Raw genomic sequence first — 7979 nt, forward strand, 5'->3', positions numbered from 1 at the left:
TGCAGATGACATCGCACTGGCTACTCAGGCTTCCTCATTTGAAACCTCAGAAAAGGTTCTAGAACAGGACCTAAACACACTAGAAACCTATTTCAAGGCATGGCAGCTAAATCCAAATGCCTCAAAACCGGTGGTCTTAGCTTTTCATTGGAAAAATACCCAGGCCAAGATGGCATTAAACATCAATTTCTGCAAGTCACAGTTGATGCATGATCATAATCTGCAGCACCTGGGGATAACCCTGGTGTGCACACTCAGCTTCTATCACCACCTTGAACAAACCAAAAGGAAAAAGAAGGCCAGGGTCAACATCATACAGAAGCTTGCAGGAACATCTTGGGGAAGCGATGCCCGCACACTCCAAATATCAACACTAGCCGTAGTCCATTCCATAGTGGAATACTGTGTCCCAGTTTGGAGAGCGTTAAGGAAAAGTTAGCACATGTGACTCCATTTTGGTTTGGGGCCCACCATTGTTTAAATGCCAGCACATCATACACCAGGAGGAGTGATCCTTAGATACTGAATCCCTGTGAAAATCCTCCTCCTTGTCTCCAGCCTGCCTTGACTCCCCGTATCTGGTTTTTGTTAGTCTCTAACTCCCTGTCTCTTGGCCTTGATGTGAGGCCTCCCATCCTGATAATAAAAGTTACTGATGCATGGCTTTAGGACCATGCTGTGTAATTAACATACTGGTATAGCACGAGGAATGCACCAAGCAGGGATAGGTGGTAGATAAGACAAGGGTTTGTTCATTGGCTAAGGTTTCCGATGCACGAGGGCAACACGCTTTGCTAAAAAGTATATAACCTTTGTATAATCTGTATTCAGGGTCCCCTCCTGGCTAGCAGGGGGCACCACGCTCGAGCGTAATAAACTTAGTGTCTTTTGGGAACTCTGCAGTTGTGGACTTTGTTTCTGTGCCTCAGCCTAGATTCGAACTGTGCGTGTCCTATCAGGTATAATTCGCAGCACTGGTGTGCGTGTCCTATCAGGTATAATTCGCAGCATTTGTGTGTGTGTCCTACCAGGTGTAATTCGCAGCATTTGTGTGCGTGTCCTACAAGGTGTAATTCGCAGCAGTTGTGTGCGTGTCCTCTCAGGTGTAATTCGTAACAGTTTTGGCGACCACGAAGGGACTCTAGGCTTGCCCCAACAAGCGAGACTACACTCCTCCTCTTAGACAGCTCCAGCCGGCACAGGGTAAGTTCACCTTTGAGAACTCCGAGGAGGGGGGGTGTGAGCCGTCGCTTAGGCGATAAGGTGGCACATTTGGTGTCCTTTTGGTAGCCCATTATGGGTTCTGGGCAGAGTGTAAGTAAGGGGACCCCTTTGGCTGAAATTCTTGAGAATTGGGGGACTATTTCTGGTACCCATGGGTTAGGTAAAAAAAAAAAAAAAGCTGTAATCTTGTGCAAGGTTGAGTGGCCAGCACTAACAACTCAAACACCTTTTGTCTGGCCACCGGATGGTTCCTTTGCTGGGGAAAAATTAACAGCGCTTAGGAAAAGGCTGGAAAACAAAGCTCCAGCCCAGATGGATTATTGGTATGTATGGAACAACTGGGCTTATGCGCATGCGAAAGGACGTCCTCCTTCCTCCTCCTTTTCTTATTCATCTCAGGGGTCTCCAGCCCCGCTCTGTGCTATGCCTGCTTCTGCCCCTCCTCTGGCTTACCCTCCGCTTTCTGACTTATGCCTGTCACCTCCTTGCTTGCCAATTAGCCGTGCTTTCTGTCCAGGTGACAAGCCTCATGGGGGGAGGACTCGGGTAGCCCTTGTAAGTAAAAATATTTAAGAAAAGAGACCAGGAGGGCTGGGGGCTGGTTAAGAAGCCCACCCTCCTTGTTAATTTGGTAGTGAAACAAAGCTGGTGCTCATGGAAGGGACAGTTCAGAGAAAAAAAAACAGGATCGGGCCCAAGCGGGCAGGCAACAGATAGATAGATTGGAAAACAGGTTGGAAACTTGAAGGTCATAGTGAAAAAAGAGGAGTAAATAATTACAGGAATGGAAAACGTAAATCCCGGAATAATACTTGGAATGGTAAAATCTAAGTTAATTGGGTGTCGTTTTGGGAAATAAGCAAGTGATTTAAGAAAGTAAAGTAAGAAGTTAACTCTTTAGTTGCTGGAAAGAATTAAGCAGTTGAACTTTGTGAAATACTGGAAAGAAAAAAAATTCTTGGTTTCTTTGCAGCCATTTTGGAAAAAAATGGGCCCTTTTCCAAAGAAATGCAATTATACAGTGCTACTTAATTAATATCTTATTAGGCTCCAAGGGGCTACAATAGGTGGTGTCTTCCTTTTCAGGTCGCTGTGTGTTTGACAGCAGGAGTTAAAAGTAAAAGGCAATCAAAAGTCTGGTAAAGTTTATTGTGCCCTTTTTAAAGTAAAAATCTTTAACCTGCGGATCCAAAAGCAAGCCGGAAAGCATTTGTTTTAATGTAAATTACCTAACTGATAAGGTAGAGGCCACTGAAACCTGGGCTGCCTATAAAACAAATACAAGAAAATATGGGTAATTCCTCTGTTTTGCCTGCAATTAACAAGGGTATTTGTATAAAAAGGAAATATTTTAAGCAATGACTGACTGCCCAAAAGGGGTAGATCTGTGTTTTATTTTTGTCTTTCAGAAAATCAGAGAAAACTGATGCCAGCTGAAAAGCAATTCAATATCTCATGAATTCACTGGCACAATAGGAATTCTGTTCTGTGTTCTATGTCCTGTCTTGTGGTGTTTGTCTTGTGGCCAGAATTGTTGTGTTTAATTTTTCATAGGACAGTTTAGTTTAAAACGAAATAGAAGGGTTAAATCAAAATGCAGATACTTGTTTTATTCAACTTGGAATACAAAGTGTTTGGATAATATCAAAAAATGTGATATACTAAAGTTTAATACATTTGCTTAAGTAAAAAAAAAAAAAAAAAATTCATTGGCCAGATCTTTTAATTGAAAAAAATTATTGTTAAAATTTGCACACCAACAGTCTTTGGAAGCAAGGACATGAAAGGTTAACCCACTCCCCATATTATACATGGGATCCTTCAGGCTACCTCACATTTCTAGCCAGAGGGCTGGGGAGGGAGGAAAGCTATTGGACACCAGAGGTTCTACCAAGTGGACTCCTCAAAAGTGGGTGTGCTTGTCCTGGCTTGTTGCTCCAAAGCTCTGTAATAAAGTCATTTTCCTAGAAGGGTGTATGTGGCATACATTAAACAATAAGAACTAAAGTGCTGTATAATGGACAATGTACATGTGTTCCTTTTTAAACAAAGGTGTATAAGTAAAAAGTGAAAGTTTCCTTTGCAGGTTAATAAAAGCCAAGAAGGGGAAAAGAAATAAAACGGAGGACAAGCTAATTCAACGCTGCAGCTGGCAGGCTCGGTCCAAAGATAAGACACTGGCCTGCCCAAGGACACTACTCACAGCTAGGATTTGGCTAACAGCCAAGAAAGAGGGGGGCTTGAATGTGCCCAAGCAGCTGTGAGATCTGCAACACACTGCCAGACATTAATGAAATGTGTTAGGTCTCTGTATTTACAGGTAAAAGAAGTCCTGCTTCAAGAATCCTGAGCAAACCTGCCATTTGTTAAAACCAGGTGACTGGGTCTAAATAAAGGTCCATCAACAAAAGACTACTCTGGCCCCATGCTGGAAAGGCCCTTATTAAGTCCTGCTAACTACCAACACCGCTGTGAAGTGCCAAGGACTGACTGCCTGGACCCATGCTTCTTACTGCAAAAAGACCCTTCCACCTCGAGATGACTTCACTTCGACTACTGATCAGCCTGTCCCTCCTTCTGGGTTTTTTTTTCTTTCCTCCTTTTAAACAGCAGGAAAAAAAAACAAAAACAAAAACAAGGTGAAGTGCTAGTAACCTCTCCCTTGTCCAATGACAAAGCTAACCTGCATTCAGTATTTGCTAAAGAAACCAAAGCACTACAGGGTGACGTGCTAGTAACCTCTCCCCTGTATAATGCGAAACCATGACTGCTCCAAGAAAAAAGAAAAAACGCCTGCTCTGCTAAAACCACCAAAACCCAAGGATTCCTGACTGCAAAAGACACTGAGAATTGGCCTTAATGGCAAAAACGGAGCATTGTACATTGGCAGGGAGGAAGTTGCGGGATTTATTCTTGAGAATGTGAAGTGAAGTGGTGGGGTGGGTTTATTCCAGAGGCTGGAACCTGTGCTTGTAGGCAAGTATAAATACCAAAAACGCCTTACAGCCACAAACATTACTCCCACCATCTGCCACCACTCCTTTGCAGGTAAAGGTTCCTGGATCCATCATAGCTACGTTAAGTTGGCGCTGGGACCCCCACCTGACCCTGACAAGCCATTGGACAAGCCACTTCACGAATGAACACTACAACCAACCCATGGACTGAGCTTTCCAGCTACTGGGACCTTCACAGCCCACCAGGACTTTTTGTGTTCCTGTTTATTGGACTTACATTGTGGGTAGTGTTTTTTGTATGGTACAGGGGAGGATGTCGACATTGGTATGGTTTGCCTGGGGCGGTCCTCTCCCTATTCCCAAGTCCAGTACAAGGATGGGAGGGCAATAGCTTCTTGAATTTAACCCGTGCTATCAAACAGGGTGTAAATCAAACGCAGTGTTGGATTTGTATTCATACCCCCACATATTTAGGTCAGGGGGTCCCGTTGGTAGGGGTACCTATCCCCCTTAATCGAACACTCCAAGCTAAGCTATGGGCAAACACTACATTTAACTGGAATATTACCATCCAAATATGGTCTATTGATATGGTGGCGCAGGGTAATTATGCTTTGTGTGTGTCACGACGTAAGAGCATAGAAAATACAGTTTTTGTAGGGAATTTTGTGGGGTGCAAGGACACCACCCAAATCAGCTCTGGTGCAGGAGGTCCCTTTACCTACTCCAGAACCCCGTGGCCAGTCCCCAAGGGGTCTGGCTGGTATTGGTTATGCAATCACACAGCCTATAAGGTTCTCCCAGCAGGATGGTGTGGTACATGTACCTTAGGGGCTTTAGTACCCGCCGTGACAGTACACCAGAACCTGACCCGGGGAGAGATCCGCAATCTAGTATAGAGGGACAGACGAAATATTCCTTTAAACCCCCTTTCTTATCGGCCCAAAGGCTTTCACTCCTTTGTGCGTTGGTTTCTGCCATGGTTGGGAATAAGCGAGCTGGAAAAAGCTATAGTTAATATTTCAGCTGCTTTGGAACTAATGGCAAATGCTACTGCAGATGCTCTATCTGCCCTTCAAATTGAAGTCACCCAGCTATCCCAAACTACATTGCAAAACCGCCTAGCCCTGGATTATCTCCTTGCAAATCAGGGCGGGGTTTGTGCTCTGGTCAACTCAAGCTGTTGTGTATGTGTAAATCAGCACCATAGGGTGGAAACTGACATCCACATCCTCAAGCAACAGGCAGCCCTATTCCACCACATCAGCCTCGACACCACCAACGCAGGATTCCAGGAGGTCTGGGACTGGCTCACCTCATGGCTACCAGATGTGGGGACTTGGGGACGGCATATTTTGTATTTACTTTTTTTGACTCTTATTGTTTTTGCGTTATTTTTTGTATGCCTACAACGCTGCAGTATGTGCTGTCAGCAGTTGCTAACCCTGCAGCGCGGTTACTAAGCCCCAATATAGCTTACTGATGTACAAAAAAAAAGGGAGGACTGTTAAGGAAAAGTTAGCACATGTGACTCCATTTTGGTTTGGGGCCCACCATTGTTTAAATGCCAGCACATCATACACCAGGAGGAGTGATCCTTAGATACTGAATCCCTGTGAAAATCCTCCTCCTTGTCTCCAGCCTGCCTTGACTCCCCGTATCTGGTTTTTGTTAGTCTCTAACTCCCTGTCTCTTGGCCTTGATGTGAGGCCTCCTATCCTGATAATAAAAGTTACTGATGCATGGCTTTAGGACCATGCTGTGTAATTAACATACTGGTATAGCACGAGGAATGCACCAAGCAGGGATAGGTGGTAGATAAGACAAGGGTTTGTTTATTAGCTAAGGTTTCCGATGCACGAGGGCAACATGCTTTGCTAAAAGGTATATAACCTTTGTATAATCTGTATTCAGGGTCCCCTCCTGGCTAGCAGGGGGACACCACGCTCGAGCGTAATAAACTTAGTGTCTTTTGGGAACTCTGCAGTTGTGGACTTTGTTTCTGTGCCTCAGCCTAGATTCGAACTGTGCGTGTCCTATCAGGTATAATTCGCAGCACTGGTGTGCGTGTCCTATCAGGTATAATTCGCAGCACTGGTGTGCGTGTCCTACCAGGTGTAATTCGTAGCAGTTGTGTGCGTGTCCTCTCAGGTGTAATTCGTAACAGAGAGGAAGCCCACACACCATTTTAGTGGACACCAAAATTAACAACGCTCTTTGCATACTTGGCAGCACTTCCACGGCTATCATTATTGGCTAACATTGTGCCAGCAAATAGCCGACAAGATGCTGCAAGTTATGGAGTACATAATACTGTAATATCACACTACTGCTCCACCATGACCTAGAAGAGCCCCCTCACGACTGACTAAAATCAAGAAAACCCTACTGGTCTCATTCCACAGTCCTCCTTGTGGACAATAAGGAAGTTTGCAGATGATAGTCTGAAGCCTGGGTGGTTTGCCAGTGTACCAAACAAAAATCTAATCGACAACCCACCTGTGCAAGTGCCGGGCTTCTCCTCCTGTCGGCGCATGTGGACAGCTTTAAACCATATCCGCACCCAACAGGGAAGATGTGCATACTTACTCCGTAGATGGAAAGTGAGGGAATTGCAAACTGAGACTGTGGCATGGTGCAAACTGTTGGACACATCCTTGACAATTGCCCAATCCATGCTCATCCTGGAGGTGTCAAAGCCATTCACATGGCTGCCCCCTCTGCTCTGGACTGGAGAAGAGACTTTAAGATCCAACTGTAGTCACGCCATTGCTTTCTCTGTTCCACTATCACCGTACGAAAGGAGAAGACGACTGCCACAGGCAGCACTTGGCATTTGAAGGCAGCAGCATTACCAGGGTGCCCCTCTCAGCTGGACATTGCTCCCTGCAGCGGTTACAAACCGTGAGTCAGGCAAAGAGACTGTTCACAAACCTTCCATGGAGACCCCACATTTCTGAACATGGGAAAGGATGCTTTGGCACTCCCCCAGGGTCCCCTTCAGGCATATTCCACTCCCAGTGCTGCATTGTTGCAACCTCGAAGCAGCTATCAAGATTCCTGCGCACTTCCCTTCCCCCCTTCCAAATGCCGCAGCTCAGCACTCACCCCACTCAGTGCACGCCTCACCACCAGCTAACGTAGGACTCCAGAATTGCACTTTGTCACGGATCCACAGCATCGATGCTATGCCACCAGCTTTGGGACAGTTTCTAGGAGAAACCCCTTCAAGTGCTAAACCCACAGGGGTTTCACTCTTTCTGCAGAGTAGGCCACAAAGCCTCACCACCTCCTTCAACTGAACCTCTGAGGCTCCAGCACGCCTGCTTCACATTGTGAGCTCCGTTCAGTGAGTCCAGTTGAGCCAGACCCCTAGTAGAGACTTGTCCACTCTTTAGAATTAATGCACCTCACAAAGTATTTACAGTGACAGGCAGCGTTTTCAAAGGAGCCAGGTTTATTAGTCAACTGGACCACAGCATGCAAGTCTTTAGATTAGCATGGAGAAATGAAGGTTAAAGCATCATCCATTCTGGTTAGACCAGAGCACCAGCCAAACTGCAGCAAACCCCATGTTCAGGCTCCGTCTCCCCTCCTTGGTCAGTTCCCAGGTGGGAGCCCAGACTCCTTCCAGTGGCCAACTCTTATCTCCCCACCTCACACCTTCCAGTCCTTTGTTCTTGAGCTAGGAGATTGTGCTCAGCTTCCTGGCTGAAAGCTAAGGAAATTCATCTGCCTCTAGGTTGTTGGTTGCTACTTGTCAATGTCCTGGTGACTGGATTTCCCATGGTCTTCTCA

The 7979-nt window shown here is 45.8% G+C and overlaps 1 long non-coding RNA gene across 1 annotated transcript; it reads left to right on the forward strand.

Moving 5' to 3' along the window:
- The first annotated feature begins 266 nt into the window (after positions 1–266).
- LOC125638977 (uncharacterized) lies at positions 267–6160 on the forward strand. Its single transcript, XR_012669013.1, has 2 exons — positions 267–1203; positions 3311–6160. It is a non-coding gene; the product is annotated as an uncharacterized LOC125638977 (long non-coding RNA).
- Positions 6161–7979: the final 1819 nt, after the last annotated feature.

Source organism: Caretta caretta, chromosome 6 (genome assembly GCF_965140235.1).
Source record: "Caretta caretta isolate rCarCar2 chromosome 6, rCarCar1.hap1, whole genome shotgun sequence".
Taxonomy (NCBI): domain Eukaryota; kingdom Metazoa; phylum Chordata; order Testudines; family Cheloniidae; genus Caretta; species Caretta caretta.